This window comes from Lygodium microphyllum, chromosome 13 (assembly GCF_053477565.2).
Source record: "Lygodium microphyllum isolate KBCC chromosome 13, Lygodium_microphyllum_v1.1.10, whole genome shotgun sequence".
NCBI classification, from domain to species: domain Eukaryota; kingdom Viridiplantae; phylum Streptophyta; class Polypodiopsida; order Schizaeales; family Lygodiaceae; genus Lygodium; species Lygodium microphyllum.
Window position 1 is genome coordinate 45,083,075 of NC_141147.1, and position 22,277 is coordinate 45,105,351.

Sequence of the window (22,277 nt, forward strand, 5' to 3'; positions counted from 1 at the left end):
AAGCAGCCCATTTCATCCCTACAAAATCCCAGTTTACAGCATCCCAAGTTGCCAATCAGTTTATGGAGCATATTTTTAAGTTGCATGGCTTGCCCCAAGTCATAGTACATGACCGGGACACCAAATTTATAAGTCAATTTTGGCAGACCATTTTCAGCTCCATGGGGACCAGATTGGCTCCGTCTACAGCCTATCATCCCCAAACGGATGGGCAGACCGAAAGAGTCAATAAGTGGCTTGAAACTTATTTACGACATTTTTGTCATAATGTGCAGAATTCTTGGGACGTATGGCTGCACTTGGCTGAATTTTCTTACAACAACTCCACTCATTCAAGCATTGGAGTCTCTCCCTTCGAAGCATTGTATGGTTATCGGGTGCCCCTTCCCACCATGATCTTCAATGAAAAGCTCAACCCCTTGGGAAAAGAAGAGCTAGACCGCATGCAAGCTCTACTTCAACAATGCAAGGTAAACCTCAAAAGGGCTCAAGAGCACACGAAGCTCCATGCTGATGCAAAAAGAAGACCCCGGGGACTTTCAAGAGGGTGAAATGGTACTCCTCAAGGTCTCCAAGTCCCGTTATGCCACGCTAAAGGACGGCTCTTGCAACAAGTTGGCACACCGTTACTATGGGCCCTACAAGATCATTAAGAAGGTCGGGGACTTGGCTTACCGCCTCCAACTCCCTCCCACCACTAAGATCCATGATGCCTTCCATGTGAGCCAATTGAAACCTTTCATTGGCACTCCCAAAGATCATGTAGAGGAGCTCCCACCCATAGATGAGGAGGGCCTCATTCAGTATATTTCGGAAGCGGTCATTGGGCAACGTGAAAAGCAACTCCGCACCTGTTCCATACATGAATACCTGATCAAATGGCAAGGCCTACCAATAGAGGAAGCCTCTTGGCGCCCAGCATCTATATTGGATGAATTTCCATACCTCAAGGAGGCTGTGTTGGCTCGCACTTCACCATGTTTTGGGCTGCAGTCTGCATCTGGACAGCCACCTGTTTTGTACCAGATTTGGTCCTGGTCCATTCTCAGCCCCATCCTCCATACATGAACTGAAAGTATACCTCGAGAGCTCCGTGCCGACACCTTATTTGCCCCGATCGAAGTTCCCTAGTGGAAGTTATGGCTGTTTTTCTCCAGCCATACCATCTGGGACTGCACACTAGAAATTCCTGGACAGCCCTTTATTTTGTACCAGTTTTGGTCCTGACCTGATTGCCGCCCCGCCTCACCCTCATGGGCTGAAAGTACATCTCATGGGCTACGTAACGACACCTCAATTGTCCCATTCGGAGTTTCCCACACAAAGTTATGGCTGATTTCCTACAGCACACTCTTACAGTCCATGACTACATCCCTTGTTTTTTAAGACAAAAACTTTATGAGACAGGATGGTTTGTAATGAACGAGGATCACAGGAATATGGCATGGGAACACACCAATCACACTGACTGTATATAAGGTGTAAGAGGGTATTTTGAGGCATCACATAAATTATCAAAAATCTCTCTTTTCACCTTCTCAAGCTCCCATGGCTTCCTCTTCTTCTTCCTCTCTCCCTCTTTCTCTCTCTTCTTCTTGCCTCTCTCTCTCCTCTCCCTCTTCTTCTGCAGTCCTTCTCTCTCTCTTTCCCCTTAGTTAGGACAGTTAGGTCTCCTTCATTACATCTTTTGTAGGTTTAGCATACTGTATAGCCGGTTCTCGTTGTTGCAAAGGCATCTGTTCTTGCTGAGTTTATGGTACATCATGGGCAATATCTTACTAATCATTTTCAGCATTATTCATTGCATTCTCAAGGATATTTACAACATGTATTTGCTGTGTCTAACGAGCATTCTTTGTTGTCCTATCAGTGCATCCTCTCGGAATACAACCCTTCTGATCTCCTCTGTCTTTTCGGACTGTTTGTGCATGCGATCTTCCCGGAAGATAACATCATTGCTGTGTACTACTTTCATTTTCTCAAGATCCCATAGTCAATACCCCATTTCACCCTTGTCACCATATCCTAGGAAAATACATGTATAGGACTTTGGCTCAAGTTTTTGCGTTCTTCCTTGCAAATATGCAGAAATGTCTCACAGCCAAACACTCTCAAGTGAGCATACAAAGGTGGCTTGCCCAACCACACTTCTTGAAGGGACCCCCCCTCCTCCCAAAAGACCTGTTTGGTGACCCATTAATCGAGTGTACAGCTATTATAACAACCTCTATCCAAAATTCATGAGGTAAAGCAACATGTGACAACATGGTACGAAACCTATCTTGAATGGTCCTATTTATATGCTCTACAACACCATTTTGGGATAGATTGTGGGCGGCGATGAGCTCCCTTCTAATTCCTTTGCTACCATAAAAGTCTTGAAAGGCTTTGGACACATTCCCCACCATTGTCATAGCGAAGATACTTTAATGTCTTGCTGGTCTGATTTTCAGCAAGTACCAAGAATTTTTTACATGTAACCAAGGCCTCTCTTTAAAACAAATTGGATAAACCCATACTTTGAGTGTAACATCATTAATAAAAGTAATGAAATACTTCTTTCCCCCTAGAGATAACCCTAGTATCTAACATACATCTGAGTGTACCAACTCTAAGGGTGAAGATTTTAGAGAAATAGATTTTTAATGTAACGTTTGAGCATGCTTACCATAAATACAATGATCACATTGTTCAAAATCAGCATACCTCAAAGACAGCAAATAATCCAAACGAGAAAGCACTTTCATTCCAGTTTGACTCGTGTGTCCCAACTAGCTATGCCACAAAGAAACACTTGGCTGCTCGGTTATGGCGACTACATGGTCTTGCACGCTAGATACATGCAAAGGATACAAAGTATCACTTTTAAAGCCCTTGGCAACAATGCAAGAGCCCTTACAAACTTTCCATTTGCTATCCCCAAAGGTGGTGCAATAGCCTTCATCATCTAACTGCCCTGTGCTTATCAAGCTCTTCTTGAGCTAAGGTACATGTCTCACATTATGCAAAACAAACACAAAGCCATGCCGAAATTCTAATTTCACAATGTCAATGCCTCCAATTTTACATACATAGTTATCCCCCAAGTGGACAACACCACCTGCACCACCATTGTAGTCACAAAATCACTCGTGATGTGGTGTGACATGAAAAGATATACTTGAATCAAGTATCCAAGTGTACATGTCATCCTCAGAATCTGCAATTTGTGCATGTGCACTCAAAGAAGTAAGAAGTACATCACCATCAATGTCATTCTCATGAGTGACTACATTTATCTCCTCTATCTTCAAATTGCTCTTCTTTGCAAGCTGGTTGTCCTTTTCTGAACCTTGTCATCTTCAATGTCTTTGTTTTTACATCTCTTTCTCAATTGAAAACAGTCCCGTTTGTAGTGCCCTTTCTTGCCACAACAATGAGTCATGACACTTCACATTTTTGCCACGAGACTTTCTGCGTGCTCTATTTTTAGAACTGCCCTTTTGCTGAAATCTTCCCCTAATGTGCAATTCATTATAAAACTTGTTTCCTAAGTTATTTTGCCTGTTGAGTTCTTCCATCAGCAAAGAACTCTCCACATCAGAATATAACAATATAACAATTGAGCATCTAAGTTACTCTAAGTTGTCTTGAAAGTATCCCATATTTCACGCAAAGTGCATAGCAAGAAAGTAGCCTTGAACTCATCATCAATATGGAAATCCAAAGCAATCAATGTACAGACATGGCTGTACCTTCCTTCATGTAAAAGTCCATCAACTTTTTCAGCCAACAAACCTTGCCGGCTGCACTTTTCTGACCATAAAATTCTTCAAGTCTTTGCCACATTGTATATACTAAATTCAGCTTCTTAATGTTAAAGAGCAAGTTGTCTGGCACAAAGCTCAATGGTAGAGCGTGCAAGCTCATCCAATTCATCCCGCTCTTCTTGTTCCATACCTACTGGTTTTATTCCCTTCGCTTTGATGGGCTTCACCCGTTTCTTCTCCACCAAGACATTGTAGCACTGTTTTTGTCATATTGCAAAATTATGTGCACAATTAAGCTTCTTGATGTGCAAAAGATTGCTGCTGTCACTATTTCCAGCCATGATTTGCAGCACTAAATTGACTCAAAAGTCAACAAATGCAAGCCCAAATGTCACACAAATGACCACAGTATAGTGGAAGTACCAACCAGCAGTGAAAATCAGGAAATTGCAGAAATTTCAGATCTGCAAATTGATTTCTTGAATTAGAGAATGTCTGCTGCTACACTCCACAAGCAATTCCAGCCACATTTAAAGGTCAATGCACCAATTACAAGTGAAATCCCCAAAATTCGACTGCAATTTCTGCTCAAAAAGCATTCTCAGGTACAAATTTGACAATTTCAATCAAAAGCCCCAAATTTTCAAAAGGAAGTCCGCCCAGATTGCATCCATACATGGACCCAAGTGTATATACCAAGCAATTCTTGCACAAATTGATGAAATTCTGCAAAAGCCCCATTTTTCTCGGACCCAATGTGCACGAATTTCAATAAAATTGAAAAAAATACTCTAAAATGTGAAAAGCCCCAAAATTTCCCGGGAAAATGTGCACTAATTTTGCAATTTCTGAGTTAGATTGTCTTGTTCTACATCAAAGTCCCCAAATAGAGAAAAGCCCCAATTTTTTTGGATCAAGATTGCACACTCTGAATATGCACGCAAACGCCCATTAGTGGGAAAAGAAAAATTTGCAAGAAATAATAAAATTTGACAAAAAATATATGTCACGTGTTGCCCCGCCTGCATTGACTTTCCTAGTCGCCGCATGCGACCTATTGCCCATTGCGTCCACCTAACTGCGCACCCCCCCCCCCGGCCGGTCGCTTGTCGTGTGCACCTAACTGCGCCACCTGCCTGTCGACTACCTGGTCACGTATCACTTTGTCGCCTGCTCCTAACTCGCCTGACCACCATAGCTTGTCACCTGCTCCCAATTCGCTTGACCAATCCGTCAACTGTTCGCTAGTCTATCTGCTTGACAATTGCCTATGTCACAACTGACCAACTGTCAAGCTGCCTCTTGCCCGCTCCGATACCAGTTTGAAGACAAATGTGCATGAGGATTGAGACATAGGACAGTTGAGGTACGCACAATGAGAGAGGGAGTGAGTGCAAAGTTCAAAATAGAGAGTGAGAGCACAACACTCAATGTGTGGGTACAATGACGAAGTGTACCACTTTAGGTTTTTGATAATATATATAAAGTACATGTGTAAGGGTGTGTGCACACCCGAACACCATAAAAGGCACCATGAGCCTTTATTCCCAACAAGCCAAGGAGTTAGTTGCACAAGGGTGGTTCAAGATAATTGTATCGTCCCTGGCTGATGAAGAGCGGGAGCACCTATGGAAGAGCTGTGCAAGGAGTGAAACACATTCCTTTGGACAATAGGATGCTGAAGAAGACTTCACGCAATTGAAGGAATGATTTAGACAGCAATGGAGGGAGCGAAATGCAATCTTCCTGTCACCAAAATGTCGATGATGACTCCATGCAACAAAACACAAGGTCTTCTGGACTTAAGACCGATCTCAGTCAAATAACGTGTATCACAAAGTCAATCTATAAGATCATCCATATGAGATAATAGATATTTATTCTTGACAATCACTTTATTGAGACTCCTACGCAGAAGTGTATCATGTCATCCTTCTTTTTTGCCTAAAGAACAAGCGTGCCCCACAAAGACTTATTAGGTTCAATAAAACCCTTTGCTAGGTAATCATGAAGTTACCTAGCTATCTCATCTTGCTATCTTGGGCTAAACCAATAAGGTTGCCGACAAACAGAATGGCTATTAGACAACACCTTCATCCTATAAGCTAATGTATCCCAAGAATACGGAAGTCTACCAAGTAATTCGAATGGAAAGACATTAGTGTATTTACATAGAATCAGATCCAAATATTTACTTACATAAAAATCAATATTGACATTATTATTGAACAAAAGAGAAAAACATTGTACAATTGATAATAGAACTTTTTCGACAAAACAAATGTAAGCAACAATATTTGGATCATGAAAACATCTATTGAATGGTATCATATGTACATTAGATTCTATGATCTTGAAAGGTGAACAAGTCTCAATCACATGAAAGTGGCCATCAAGCTCAAAAGAATATACGTGAGTTTTATGATCAATGTATATAAAGAAAGATCTATCAAAGAACCATGGGATACCAAGGATGACATTGACAAGGTCCAAGCTCATCAATCGTAAGTCCAAGTACTGTTGGATCAAACGATCCAATCTTAGCACTAGTCAATCCCAATGATCCACAGTTGGGCCCTCTGCATAAGGGACATGATGTTATCAATCAGATATCATGTGGAGTCAAAATTTCTACAAAAATTGAGAAAAAAGAAAATTTTGAGTAGAACCGTTGTCCAATAAGATTGTAACTATTTGGTCATTAATATTACAGTGACCTTCAAAAGGTCATGTAGACCAAACATAATTTCATTTGTGAAACCGCCTTTACAACTAGTCGCATTAATAGAGCAATCCCTTGCTAAAAATTCAAAAGATATACTTGGAGCTTCTATAGTGTTTACTAAAGCCTTTAAAGTTGATTTCGCCTTTATATTTTATGGACATTATCTTTCTCCATGAAAATCTCCAATCTAATGGTACACAAAATAGCAACCGCATGTTGCTTTGCACTTACGACTTACCATCCTTCTTGCGCAACACTAGTGTATAAGACTGCTGGAAACTCAGCCTTATAAAGGCTGAAAAGAATGCTTCAAAATAACCCAAAAAAATCAGGTCGACTGCATTAAATGCGGGCTGACTGCAGTCAGGACTGCAGTCGGGGACAGTGCAACTACTGCCACGCGGCACTGCTACTACTGACATGGCACAGGAGATGACTCTCAACACCCCCTCTCAGATCTTGGACAAGGCAGCAGACGAAGGGATTTGGAATGTCAGTGGAGTAAAGCCTAGGGAAGTGCCTTCGTAAACAAATCTGCAAGATTGTCTTCAATCTTACAGTATTCCACATCGATGGTCGCATCCAGAAGCTTCTCCCTGATGAAGTGATACTGGATCTCTATGTCCTTCGTCCGGGCATGGAATACGGGATTCCGTGCCAAGGCAATGCAACTCTCATTGTCGCATCGCAAAATAGTACGACGAGTCTGGGGGCAGCCAAGCTCCTCCAACAACCGCCGAAACCACACAATCACACATGTGGTAGAAGACCCATCCCGATACTCTACCTCAGTCGAAGATAGGGCTACCATGGGCTGCTTCTTGCTACTCCAAGAGAGACAGCACCAGCACCCAAGGTAAAACAATAACATGTATTAAACCACCTTTGATCCACATCACCACCCCAATTTGAATCACTCCAACTTGCAAGAACAATATCAGAAGCACCTGTACCTACGGGATAGGAAATCCCGAGGTCGGAAGTCCCCCTCAGAAACCAAAGTATCCTCTGAGCAGCCTGCCAATGCACCTGCTAAGGTGCATTCATGAACCCAGTCAAGAGACCTGCAGCAAAACATAGATCAACCCATGTGTTGAGGAGCCAAATCAACGATCCAATCAACTGACAGTAGAGCAGGTAGCATCCGCAAAGGAGAATCTGCGTGTGAAGTGGCCTTCCAATTCGAATCCATAAGAGTAGAAATGGACCGACAATCCTCCATCTCAAAAGTCACCAAGAGCTCCTATACATAGCTTTGCTGAGAGATGAAAATCCCCCTCTGAGACTGATAAATCTCGTGGCTCAAAAAAAATTGGAGAAGTCCTAAATCCATCATCTCGAACTTCTGATGTAGGGCTGTCTTCATCTCTGCGACCTTCTAGGCATGATCACCTCTAACAATCAAGTCATCAACATACAAAACAAACAACACACGACCACCCTCAAAAGTGTGCACATAAAGCTGCGGATCGGCCCTAGAGCGCCGATATCCCAACTTGGCCTGGAGAAACGAATCAATCTTCTCGTTCCAAGCGCGCGGAGCTTGCTTCAGGCCATACAAGGCCTTCTTTAACCTATAAATCTTTCCATCTGAGGAACCAAAGCTAAGAGGTTGCTCTACATAGATCTCCTCCTTCAAATCACCATTCAAGAAGGCCCACTTCACATCTAATTGAAAGACAAGCCATCTCCTATGACCAGCCAAGGCAAGAACAACACGAATAGTCGCCATGCCAGCAGTGGGGGCAAAATTATCATGGAAATCAACACCTGGGCATTATGCAAAACCTTTAGCAACAAGGCGAGCCTTGTGCTTGTCCAAAGATCCATTATTATGATACTTGGTCTTGAAGACCCATTTGACACCAACCAATCACCTTCTTATGAGAGGGACGAGGCACAAGAGACCAAGTGCCATTCCGTTCAATAGCCTCCAACTCGACTTCCATCGCCTTCCGCAATGATCAGACTGTAAAGCCTCCTTCACTGATGTAGGCTCTCTATCCTGCATAACACAAGACATCAAACAGTAATTAGAGCAAACAAGCTCCGTAGAATGTGCCTAGTGCCTCTGTGACCTCCGCGGTCCATCTTGCGATTCCCACTCCTCAGGGACTCCCTCAACCCCTGAATCTTGAAGCGTGTCACGAGCCCAACAAGGAGGAGGCCGAATCTCGCCACGGCGCTCTCCATCTACTGAAGTTTCTGGAAGGTCCACCGGCAATGGAGGGCCAATCGGTGAATCCAGTGGCTGGGTAATAGGCTCCTCATCTGAAGAAGAATCCTCAAGAGACACACGCTCGAGAGAACAGTCGCTCGGGCCCAACTATCACTCGGATCTCCGAGTACAAGGTGATCCTCACCACTTCTAGGGCTTGAACCGAACATCACGGCTCGTGTAGACATCCCACTTAACAAGATCATACAATCGGTAACCTTGAGATTGCGACCTATAGCCCACAAACACCTGTCTTCTGGAAGCCGCTTCAAATTTGTCACATTCTGTCTTCGGGATGTAAGCATAAGCATCACGCCCAAAAACCCTGAAATAAGAAACATTAGGCTTGGATCCAAAGTACGCATCAAAAGATGTCATACCAACAACGGAAGTAGGGGAACGATTAAGGATGTGAATTAAAGTAGCCACAGCCTCAACCCATAGACACTAAGGTGCCTGACGATGCTCCATCATAGTATGGGCCATCTCAATCACACTGCGATTCTTCTGCTCCAAAATGCCATTCTCTTGAGGGGTGTTTGTATTGGCAAAATCCTGGTGTATGCCATGATCTGCACAAAACCAAGTAAGCTCATTAGAAACAAATTCTCCAACCTTATCTAATCGTAAGATCTTCAGCTTCCGTCCTAATCGATTCTCCTCAAAGAGCAACCAATCCTTGAAGTTGGAGAAAGCCTCCGACTTCAATTTCAAGAAATAGGCCCATGTCATCCCACTGTAATCATCTACGATGAGCATGAAATACAAACTCCCGCAAAGGGATTCTGTCCTCGTCGATCCACAAAGATCAGTGGAAACAAGCTCCAAGGGTGATGAAGACTGCCTCGAAGCCTTGTGGGGAACAACATCATGAGTCTACTTTCCACGGATGCAAGATACACAAGGCTACTGACACACCACAAAATCTAGCAAACCTCAAACTGAATTAGACGCCTTTCGAAGGTATTCACAATTGAGGTAACCAAACCGAGCATGCCAAAGCTCAGACTGTGTTTGAGAGGTAAGAAGAAGAGAAGTCAAGGCAGAAGAAGACCGCAACTTGTAGACTCCATTCTCCTCATAACCTGAAGAAAGAACCACTCTCGATCCTCAATCAAGAATCCGAAAAGAATCCACATCAAACTCAACCAAAAGGCCAAGGGCACAAATCTTGTGCACCGAGAGAAGATGATACCCCAAAGCCGGCACATAAAGTACCTCAGATGGATGGACACCACCACGCCCATCTCGAATAAGATGCATGTTACCCGTCCCTCAATAGGAATAGACGAAATATCTCCAATAAGAATCTATCCATGAGAAGGCCGCAAATGAGTAACACCTACTGAAGAAGGAGTCATATGCCTAGAGACACCACTGTCAACAATCCACTCCGGAGTAAAGGGGACAGTCAACGCAACATCAGAAGCCGGCATAGTCGAATCCTCAACCACCTCCAAATGGAGGAAAGCAGTTGATAAGAGAGCAGCCACCGCTCTGAAATCCTTTGAAGATTTCTCCTTCTTCTTTTCCTTGTCGGGGCAATCCTTTTTCCAATGACTTGTTTTGCCACAAATGTGACAAGTAGACTACTTGTCTTTGTCCTTCTTAGATTTGTCTTCCTTCTTCTTCTTTTGGTCCTTTCCCTTCTTCTGAGAGGATTGACCAACCAACGCTTCAAATTTCGAAGCATTGGTGCTTTTCAGTTACTCCTCTTGGTCCAAGACCATAGGAACCAACTCTTCCCACCGAAGAGTCTCAGACCGCCTTGAAGCAATTAAGGAGAATTAAACCACTGAAGCGAGGCGGTAACTGTGAAAGGAGAGCTATCGCCATGTCTTCAGAAGTGATCACCTTTCCTGCGTTTTAAACCTGTATCTGAAGTTGCCTTAGCTTGTTGATATGCTTCCACATGGATGATGACTTGTTGACACTCACAGTCTTCATTTGCACTTCGAAAGACACACACTTCATGACGGTCATCCGATTATACATCTAATCCAACTCCAGCCATATTTCCCTAGCCACCGTCAAATGCTCTATGTGAGAGATAACAATTGTAGTACATGAGAGAAATAAAAACGAACGAATGAGTACATTGAGTTTATCCCAATGTGCCTGAGCCTTTGCCAACTCCACCTTCTCATTGGAAGAGAGTTTGGACTCGTCTCGCGAAGGACGGTTTAGGGTTTAGGGTTCTCCAATATGGCAAGCATCATGACCCGCCAAATGCAGTAGTTCTCACCATCGAGGTTTTGATCTAAAGGAAGAGCCGGTAGGACAGGCACCTTCCGGTCCATGATCGTCTGAAACTCTGTCTCGATCGCAGAAGACATCTTCACCTACAATGCCTGCACAAAACACAAAAAGCAGTTCCCCTTTGACTATGAAAATACAGCCTGCTAGGGCTGAAGTTCACTCGTCCCGTTTCTTCTTCACCCGCCGGGGGCGATGAAGAGGTAAAATCTGCACTTGAAGACCAAAAATGCAGCCTTCTTCCATCTCTAACAGCAAAAAAACAACAGCTTCAGCAAATCTTCTATTTTCTCGCACACCCATGCTCGCCTCAGCCTTGTTCTGATGTGCAGCCCACTTGCTTGCACTTGAACGCTGAAAACGCAGCCTTGTGTCGCAATGAAAACTCCTCTTCAGATAGATCCACCCTAAGACAATCCTTCAATGCCCTGATACCATGTCAGAGTGAAGCAATGCGGAAGCGAATGACCTTGACAAAGAGTGAATAGAGAGAGAAAGAGACAGTGAAACGCAAAAAATCTGTAGTGAAGAATGTTGTATAAGGATGCAGAATTATACGCAGGTGCAGAGAAAATACTTGCGTATGTCTCCACCTCAAGGATCTCGATCTCCGTCAGCCCCAAGAGCAATCTCCATCACCAACAGGCTGAAATCTGTCAGATACAAGTGTGTAAGACTGCTGGAAACTCAGCCTTATAAAGGCTGAAAAGAATGCCTCAAAATAACCCAAAATAATCAGGTCGGCTACAGCCGACTGCAGTCGGCCGACTGCGAACAGTCCGACTACTGCCACGTGGCACTGCTGATGTGGCACAGGAGATGACTCTCAACCCTACACGCCACACAGCCACATACCCACCATGCAGCTGATCAGAGGACTCTTTCTCCCTACTCACGTGTAACCCAATGCGAACATGTGATAAGCACATTCAGCCCCCCACGTGCAGATTTTGTACCAGCTGCCTTGGTGCCCAGCTGCCCTGTCATTCAGCCTTCCAGCCACCCTTCCAAGCACTCAGGTTCTCTCTCTCTCTTTTTTTTTTCCGTAAATCTCTCTCTCTCTCTCTCTTTTTTTTTTCGTAAAAGGTAATTGTATTAATTACGAAAAAAGTACAAGATTACTTGATTACAAGATACATGACGACAATGTAAGTCATCATGTGAAGAGGTTCTAAGTACTACAAGTTACAACGTCATGGCAAAGATGCAGAGGAAATTGCCATATGCCAGGGACGTAAGTCCTCCCTAGAGAGCAAATCAGAATGCCGGAGAAGATCCAACTGCCAATACAAGAGGCCCTTAAGCCTCGCAATATGCCGCTGAACATTATAGGCGGAGTCAAAAAGAAAAGCATTCCGAATGGTCCAGTTATGCCAACAGCCCCAATAACGAAGAAAATGATACACGAGCTTCATATATGGCTGTGCAGGAGCGGGGTATTTGGGCTGCCCGAAAACCCAATCAAAGGGGCGCAAGGTGAAACCAACCACTCCTTGCCAAACAGCCGACAAAAATAACCAGACTTTCTTTGCGATGGGGCAAGAAATAAATCGGTGGCGGGCAGATTCCACAGCAGTGGTGCAAAAGAAACAGTGGCCATTGGAGATTCGTCGCTTGGAAAGAGCCGAAGCAAGCGGAAGACCACCAATCATCACTCTCCAGAGAAAGACTTTACATTTGAAGGGTGTCTTGTTCAACCAGCCCGCCATCACAGTTTCCCTCCACCATGACCGGGATTTACGTAATCCCCATAAGGCATTCGCCTTGGTAACGAGCCATTGATGATCTTTAATCAGAATATGATACACTTGGTTAGCAGAAGCTTTGCTTAAAGTCAGCCGGCCTTGTAGGTCCCAATCCTGCCAGGGATGATCCGAAGCAAGGGCAGGAAAGGGTTGTCTCCTCTGGAGCACCCTCAAAAGCTGTTCCCATAAAGGCCTATATCCACGAGGGATCTTGAAAAACCTCCTAGCTGTACGTAAAGATATAAGCACATTGCGACTGGCAAGGGTGGCATCCGCAACTGAAGACAAGCCCAAACGGGCCATCCGGTTGAATTGTGGTCTAAGTTCATGTTTACCTTCCCATGCAAGTAAACGCGAGACTGCCAGCAACTCCAATTGAAAAGAGTTAGTAGCTAAGCGATCCTCCGCTGGATGCCACTAAGCCTTCTGGAGGACCTGTTTCCAGGAACATACCAAATGAGTAAGCAGCGACGAAGAAGAACTGGAGAACCACGAATCAGCATTAAGAACATGCCACCAAGAACTCCGGATTTGGGTATTGCCATGCAGAAGCCCATGGCCCTCAAGGAAATAACGGGCTATATCGACCCATGGATGATGATCCGAGCACAAGGCACGGAAAAGCGACCAACGGAGTGTCTGCATGTGAGTTTGGGCATCTAAAATAGCTCCGCCACCCATGCGTTTGGGGGTACGCATGCGACCAAGAGATCCAGGAAATACCTGCATGCACTGAGTCCTTCTTCCATAGCATGAAACGAATAGACTGAGTAAGAGCATTCAGAGTCGTAGTAGTCCAAGGCAACAATGGCAAGAAATATGTGAGCATTGGCAACATAATTGTCTGGGCCACTTTGAGGAGAACAGGGAAAGGCCAGGCTTGAGATTTCCAATACATAAACTTAGCCACCATTTTCTGAGAAATCCACTGCAGAAGCTGCTTTGGGGGAACATCAACACCCAAAGGGTACCCAAGGTGCCTGACAATGGAGCCACGAGGAACAACCAGACCCTGCCAGTCCAAGGACTGCAAATCCGACTCCGTGCAGCTGAGAATGGCTGATTTGAGCGCATTGATACGAAGGCCGGACGCCTGACCAAAGAGGCCCCAAACATCCAATGCTCTTCGAAGGTTATCCTTGTCCGCACGCAAAATCATAAAAGTATCATCTGCCAGGGATTGGCTAATGAAGTGCTGTCCTGTAGGAAGCGACAGTCCGGCCAACTGAGAAGAGGCTGCCATATGAGATAACATCGAAAGAACTGGATGTGTCGCAAGGGCAAAAAATAGAGGGCTCAAAGGGCACCCTTGTCTGACAGAGCGGGCAAGGACAAATGGCTCAGTAACACCTCCGTTCAGCATGACCCGCAAAGACGTTGCAGTGCTAATGGTGTATATTAGACGAGACATCCGAGGACCGAAGCCCATAGCAAACATAAGTTCAGCAACGAAAGACCAGTCCAGATAGTCAAAAGCCTTTTCCAGGTCCAGTTGAATCAGTACTACCTCCTGATTGGAATGCCTTGCATAATCAATTGCCAGTTGAGCATTCAATACATTGTGCAGAATATTTCGGCCCTTAATGAAACCATACTGTAGAGGGTGCACAATGGCCGGGAGATGCTTATGGAGCCGATTCGCCATTACTTTGGAAAATATTTTGTACATTGAACCCATCAAAGAAATTGGGCGCCACTGTGTCAACTTAGATGGCGAATGAACTTTTGGAAGCTGTTTAATAAGGCCTTCTTTCCATGAGGAAGGCATGATCCCCGTTTCCCACACCTGCTGAAACAAAGCCTGCAAAGGTTTCGCCAGTTGGGTAGCAAAAGCTTCAAAGAACTCATTGGTGAGACCATCCCAACCCGGGCTTTTATCCTTGGGCAAGTGTAACAAGACGTCCATAACCTCTGCCTCACAAATATCGGACTCCATAGTAGCTTGCATGTCTTGCGGAAGCTGATTGCGGACCAGGTCATAAAAAACCGAACGGGCCTTCTGCATCCTCGAGTCTGGTCATATTCTCTCCAGCAGGAGAGGCATGGAGAGCTCGAAAGAACTTATGGGTCTGACATGCACTATCTTGCAAAGTCTCCGTCAGATGTTGCAGTTTGGCCTGCTGATATGATTTCAAATGGAATTCTTTAATAAGATCAGCCACCCGCATGGCCAGTGCGAGCAGAAATGCATCGTCCGGAGTGTCCACCAGCAGAGAACGAACCAAAGCCAGCAGATCCTCTGCTGCCTTGTGACGCTGCCGACAAAGAGAGGCATGATAGATCCCATACTGCCGAGCGACCCGCTGCACATTAGAGAGCAATCTTTCAAATGACGCAGTGCCCTGAGAAGAGAAGTCCAAGAAGAATCTGTCGATCAATTGGTGCATATAGCCCTGAAAGATTGCATGCTTCAAGTAAGACGAGTTAAAACGCAAAGGGAGTCGGTCCAGAAATTGCTTGAAAGGTGCAATGGGTTGTGCAAGCAGCTCAAGCTGCAGAGGGAAATGGTCCGACAAGGCATATTGCTGCAATACTTTTATGTCGAGCATCTCGGGAAGAAAATCATCATTCTGCATGATATATATACGATCCAGTCGCGACCATGTTGTTGCATACTGGGCAGAATGGAAAGTAAACCCTGTAGAAGACGGGTGTAGCCAGGACCAGAGATCTTGCTTAAGAACAGCGAGAGCCAACTCATGCCACATACGACTTTCCGGCGCATCCATTACCGAATGCTCCGATGTGGACTGGGAAGAATCAACACACATATTGAAATCCCCCATGAAGAAGCCCCGTCTGCCAAGTGACAAGGAGGTCTGCAAAGTCTGCCAAAGCTCCCGACGAGATAACGAATCATTCGGAGCATAGAGGTCAAGTAACCATAAGATTTCCCCTTCGAATAAAATCTCAATCACCAAAAAGTGGCCATGAACATCATTTTTAATAAGAACAGGCTGATATTTGTCATGTACAATCATGAGCACACCCGAATAATGCATGGCCTGTGTCCCTGCATAGAACAATCGAAAGCCATGGCAATCCACCACTTTTCCGGCTTCACCGTGACTCTTGTGCTCAACAGCGCACAGGACATCCCACTGATTTTCATGCAATACAGTCCACATGGCATGTTGCTTGTGTCAAGAACAAATTCCTCGCACATTCCACGTGGCTATTTTCATGTGTAGTTAAAACAAAATCAGGTACGAGGCACAGCTTGCCTCGATTTGACTTTGTCGGCAAGAATGTCCAGGACTCCCTCGTCCAAGAAATCCGCCAACACCACAAAAGAGTTCTGAGGACCAGATTTGGAAGTAGACGGCATATCTGCTGGCTTGGGGTTGGCACGGGGATAACGACGGTCCCACGGGGTAATGACGTTACCTCTGGTGTCAAATGCCAGCTTAGCAGGGGGGCCCTTTGGACGATCCTAATACATTTTTCTGGCGGGCTGATGACGGGGGGCAGAGGAAATCATAGCAGGAGCAGAGCGCTCGGAAGACAACATTTCCTTCCTGCGCATATATGTACCCATGGAATCTTGTGAGGTAGTAGGCACAGTATTTTCCATGCCAGCAACAACCCTGTTGCCTTTTTTTGCACGTACTTCAACCCAATCAGTGGCACGGGAATCCAGACCCGAAACCTGTTGTTTACCTTTGGCCAGAACTTGGGGCTGGTGGATAGCATCCAGCGACGGGGCATCACACACCATATCTTCCATGGGTGGCGCAGCATGGCCAACATCGGAAGTATGTTGCTGTTCCGGGCATTCGGCCATAAAATGCCCCAACTGTCCACAGGAAAAGCAATGCCCTGCAAAATTGCCCCATTTCAAACGAAAGTGTAACGGATGCATGCCAGAGCAATTGAGGCGTAACCAAGCAGGCCTTTTTCTTGCAGTGTCCCATAGCATACACAAGCGGTTGCGATTCACTGCCCGGAGGCTGGGAGGGACCAGAACAGTGCCCACAGCGGCCATAGCATCCTTCAACAGTGGCCAATAAACAGCCGGACAGTTTTCCACTTCTACCCACACAGGGCATTCACGTTGCAGCAGACGCTGAAAATCTGCCATTGGGCGCCAGGGAACCACATGAACCAACCGGCGTTCAAAAAACAAAGGCAGTTTAGACAGGAGAGCAGCACGGTGCGTCTCTGATTTCAACAGAACCTCAAAAAAACCTCGGGAGCCAACAAAAATCTCTTCAACACATTCCCCTTGTAGCAGACTGTGCAGCCACTGGCGAATACGGGAAAGCAGTGGGATTCGACCAGTGAAGAAGAGTATCACAGCGCGATCATAAAACACCGAAAAGGAGCGTAGGACAGTTTTTGGGTCCACGGTGGCTTCCAGAACATCGTCAGGTGCAGAGTCAGAAAAGACTTCCTGATTATGTTGAACATAATCGCCAAGCAAAGTGTTGGCAAATTCCAGCAAATGCTCCCAGTCAACATCCTGAGAGTCCACAGAATCCGAAGCAACCTGAGCATAGGAACGATCCTGATGAACACCTATCTCTTCTGAAGTATGCTTGGTACGTTTACCCGCAGGCTGGATGTCGGGACCAGGGGGCATCCCTTCGTTGCACGGAACCATATCCTCAGGTTCCTCGGCATCAGAATCCGGGCCAAGTGCTGCCACTGTTTGGTCTATGAAATCCAGATCCAAACCAGCCATCGTGTATGACGATTTGATCTCGAAGGAGGACTGACCCTGTCTCTCTCCCGCTCTCTCTCTCGCCCGCTTGTCTGTACAGAGGCGTTGTCCAGGGGTGTACTCTGCAAGGACAGCTAATGAAAGCGAAGCTGTACCTGTCACCGTGCAGGGGCAGAAGGGCGAAACAAAGGCCTGGCGATCGCAACGGCAGGACGGGACAGGCTGAGGTGCCGGGCAGGGATCCTTCAGCAGCGAAACCCTAACTGACAAGGCGAAGGGGCGAGAGGCAGGCGCAGAGGTCGCAGCTGAGGTGGGTGTGAGGCACAAGCGATGGACCGTGAACAGGGCGTCAGGGACAAGGCGTCAAGGAACAGGCCATCAAGGGCGACCGTGGACAGGGCGTCTGAAGCAGGGCGTCAAGGGCGGTCGTGGACAGGGCGCCAGGAGCAGGACGCGCTGACGGCGTCAGGCGCAGGGCGTCAGGAACAGGGCTCGAGGGGTTCCGCTGGCGGCGCAGGGACAAGACACGAAGGAGGTCGTTGACAGGCGGATCTGCAGGCGTCGACGGAGCGGACAAGACGCGAGTGACAGGCGAGCAGCGACGGAACGTCAGGCAGCGACTGTGCGGACGCGAGCGAGAGAGGAAGACAGGCAGGTCTTTAGTCTGCGACAGTGCAGGTCAAGGCGACGGCAGGGCGTGCAGGACCAGGCGATGGCAGGACGGCACGAAGCAGGGGCACCATCGCGCTCACGATCGTCTCTCTCTCTCTCTCTCTCTCTCTCTCTCTCTCTCTCTCTCTCTCTCTCTCTCTCTCTCTCTCTCTCTCTCTCTCTCTCTCTCTCTCTCTCTCTCTCTCTCTCTCTCTCTCTCTCTCTCTCTCTCTCTCAGCCTGTCTTCTCTCTCTCTCTCCACAATTGAGAATTCATTCTCATTCTTCAACAAAAAATTCTTCTGTGTCCTCAACACCAGTTTAAGCATTAAAGATTAATGTTAATGTTAATAGCATCAAAGAGTAATGTTAACATTAAAAATGGAGCAGCAGTCTCACTAAACATTAACATTTACATTAAATGTTAGTTTAATGATTAGCATTAAATGTCACATCAGAATTACATTTAATGATTAAATTAAAAGTAAATGATGATATTAAGGCAAAATACCAAGGCCTATCCAAGCCACAAGAGTTTGATTACTTTGCCATAGCCTTGAAGTGGCAGCCTCCCAAGCTCCAATCATAAGTACCACCAAAAACCGCACAAAACACCTACTCAAACACAAGTATCAAACAAGAAACATACCTTGCCATACTCAACACATACAACACATGCCCCCCGTGTATGAACCTCTCGCTAGTAGAGTCCCGTACTTTCAGAGTGCAGCGATGCAGAAGTGTACAACAAAGACTGAGAGAGAGTGAACACAGAGAGAAGAGAGAAAGAGAGAGAAAAGGAGACAGTGTAAACACAGAAAATCTGCGGTGTAGTATGCTGTATAAGAGTGCAGAAATACACAAGAGGGCAGAGGAAATATCTACGTATGTCTCCAACTTGATGACCTCGATCTCCATCAGCCCGAGCAGAGTCTGTCTCAGCCAACAGATCTCAAGATCAGAATCTGAATAATGAATACTGGAGTGTGCCACGAACTGGCTATAAATAGCCAAAAAAATAGGAAATCCCCAGCAGCAGGTCGGCTGCAGTAAATCTGGCCGACTGTGCAATAAATCTGGCCGACTGTACTAGTGCCACGTGGCATCCTATCGTACTGCTGACATGGAACCTGCTGTCCACCAACTGTCCAAGAAATGACTGTCTAACGCCCCCTCTCAAATCCTGGACGGATCAAAAGACTGAGGAATCTGGAATGCTGCCGAAGAAGAGCCTGGGGAAGCGCCTTCGTAAACAAATCTACAAGATTATCCTCCGTCTTGCAGTACTCCACATCAATGGTCCCATCCAGAAGCTTCTCCCAAATGAAGTGAGATACTGGATCTCAATGTGCTTCATCCGGGCATGAAATACCGGATTCTGTACCAAGGCAATGCAACTCTCATTGTCACACCGCAAAAGAGTAGGACGAGTCTGGGGGCAACCAAGCTCCTCCAACAATCTCCGAAGCCCCACTACCTCACATGTGGTGGAAGACGCAGCCCGATACTCCGCCTCACTAGAAGAAAGGGCTACCATGGGCTGCTTCTTGCTACTCCAAGAGATAACACCTGTACCCAAGATAAAACAGTAGCCTGTAGTAGACCGTCAGTGGTCCATATCTCCAGCCCAATCCGAGTCACTCCAACTTGCAAGAACCAGATCGGAAGCATATGTACCTGCGGGATAAGAAATCCCCAAGTCAGAGGTCCCCCTCAAATACCGAAGAATCCTCAGGGCAGCCTGCCAATGCACCTGTTTGGGTTCTGTCATGAACCCTCCAAAAAGACCCACAGCAAAACAAAGATCAACACGAGTATTGAAAAGCCAAATCAAGGATCCAATCAACTAACGGTAGCGTGAAGCGTCTATCATGGGAGCATCTGAGTGTGAAGTGGCCTTCCAATTCGGATCCATAGGAGTAGTAATGGGCCGACAAGCCTCCATCTCAAAAGTCACCAAGAGCTCATGAATGTACCTCTGCTGAGAGATGAAAATCCCCCTCTGAGACTTAAATCTCGTGACCCAAGAAGAAATGAAGAAGCCCCAAATCCGTCATCTCGAATGCCTAATGTAAAGCTGTCTTGGTCTCTCGGACCTTGTGTGCATGATCCCCTGTCAAAATCAAATCATCAACATATAACACGAACACACGACCAACCTTGAAAGTGTGCACAAAAAGCTATGGATCGGCCTTGGCGCGCCGATATCCCAACTTCAACTAAAGAAACGAGTCAATCTTCTCGTTCCATGCACGCGGAGCCTGCTTGAGGCCATACAAGGCCTTCTTCAACCTGTAAACTTTTCCATCCGAGGATCCAAAGCTAGGAGACTGCTCAACATAGATCTCCTCCTGCAAGTCACCATTCAGAAAGGCCAACTTCACATCCAACTGAGAAACAGGCGATCTTCTATGGCCAGTCAAGGCAAGAACAGCTCGTATCAACCATTCACGATGAAACTCACTGTAGAGCTCGATCGTTCCAGGAGCTCCGCCTTCGCGCAAGATGGGTAGCGATTGGAAGCTCTCGATCTCAGCTTCGCTCTGATACCACTGGTCCACAGATCGGATGCCATAAACACGCGTAGTGAGCGTCAGAATGTCCCCAAGAACAAAATAACTCTAATTTTTGCACAAAACTAAAGGTAGAAAGCATGCACGACATGAACAAGAGACCAATTGGGTGCAATCTCCCCCCATGCCTTATGTTAGCACTCCACAAAGCATAAATTTTTTTGTATTAATCATCTTTAAGCTCAAATAATAGCCCAAATTACAAAATAGCACGCTTTTGGCTTTTGAGTTTGCATTAGTGCCAAATAGAAATAAAGCTAATGGACAGGCGCCCAAGAAGTCAGGCATACCCAATACAATGTCCAAATACAAATATCTAAATCGTGCACCCATGCGCATACAAAAATTATAAATAAATATCAAACGCCTTAATAAATAGGCGCGACAAAATATAGGCGCCATGCCTAAGGTATGCGCCCATCAGAATATAGGTGATAACTCGAATACACGCTATCCTCCAATGCTTTCCTCCGCCACTGCTGCTATCTCTACACATCAACTGAAACATTTACAATCGTTAGTAAAATAATACAATTAACCGACAAAAGTGAATACCTAGCAGTCTTCAGCTACATAAATAAATCAATTGGTTATAAATCAATCCTAACCTTAATTTATCACGAGTGCGCACTCTAAACTCATAAACGTTTATTAATTTAATATGTATTTTGCGAAATCACCTACTATGAAATCACCCATGTACACATTAAATTAACGAAACACCCGAAAAGGATAGACGTCCCCATCGACTTCTCGCACAAAGAATCCACTTTGTGTATGAGCCCCGGTAATCAAAGTTTACAGAATCCACCGTAAAACCTCACAAAATCCACCGTGAAATATGCCTCCTAGCATCAGTCGTCGAGAAGCCGCCTCGAACTTATCACACTGCGTCTTCGGAATGTACACATAAGCGTCACACCCAAAGATCCTGAAATAAGAGACATCAAGCTTAGTCCCGAAGTAAGCCTCAAAAGGTGTCATCCTGTCAACGGCCGTTATGGTGCGTGCCATCTCAATCACACTTCGGTTCTTCTGCTCCAAAATGCCATTCTCTTGGGAAATGTTGGTGTTAGCAAACTCCTAGTGAATGCCTCTATCTGTACAAAAACGAGCAAAAACTCATTAGGCATAAATTCACCTCCCTTGTCTAAACGCAAGATCTTCAGTTGTCGGCCAAAATGGTTCTCCTCAAAAAAAAGCCAATCCTTGAAATGAGAAAAAGCCTCCAACTTCAAAGTCAAGAAATAGGCCCAAGTCATCCTGTTGTAGTCATCTACAATCAACATGACGTACAAGCTCCCCTTCAGAGACTCGATCCTCATCGGGCCACAAAGATCCGTAGATACAAGCTCCATGGGTGAAATAGACCGCCTAGAAGCTTTGTTGGGAATCGCATCCCTATGCAATTTCCCACAAATGCAGGAGACACATGGCTGATGGCTCACACTTTGTAAACTCAATTCTCCTCATACCCTGCAAAGAGAACCTTCCTTGATCGTGGATCAAGGACTCGAACAGTATCACTATCAAACTTCACCAAGTGACCAAGAGCACAAAACTTATGAGCCGAAAGTAAATGATATCCCAATCCTGGCACATGCAACACCTCAGAGGTGTGGGTACCACCACGTCCATCTGGAATAAGTTGCATCTCACCCCCCGCAGCAATAGACACAGAAAAGCTATCTCCAATGA

General features: G+C 45.6%; 1 protein-coding gene and 1 long non-coding RNA gene across 2 annotated transcripts in view; both read right to left on the minus strand.

Annotated features, from left to right (window-relative positions):
* Window positions 1-22,277, minus strand: part of LOC148026577 (uncharacterized) — a 72,273-nt gene that overhangs the window by 11,998 nt on the left and 37,998 nt on the right. The window lies entirely within an intron of this gene.
* LOC148026578 (uncharacterized) lies at window positions 19,299-21,047 on the minus strand. Its single transcript, XR_015692772.1, has 3 exons — window positions 20,471-21,047; window positions 19,684-20,357; window positions 19,299-19,575 (listed from the first exon to the last, which is right to left on the minus strand). It is a non-coding gene; the product is annotated as an uncharacterized LOC148026578 (long non-coding RNA).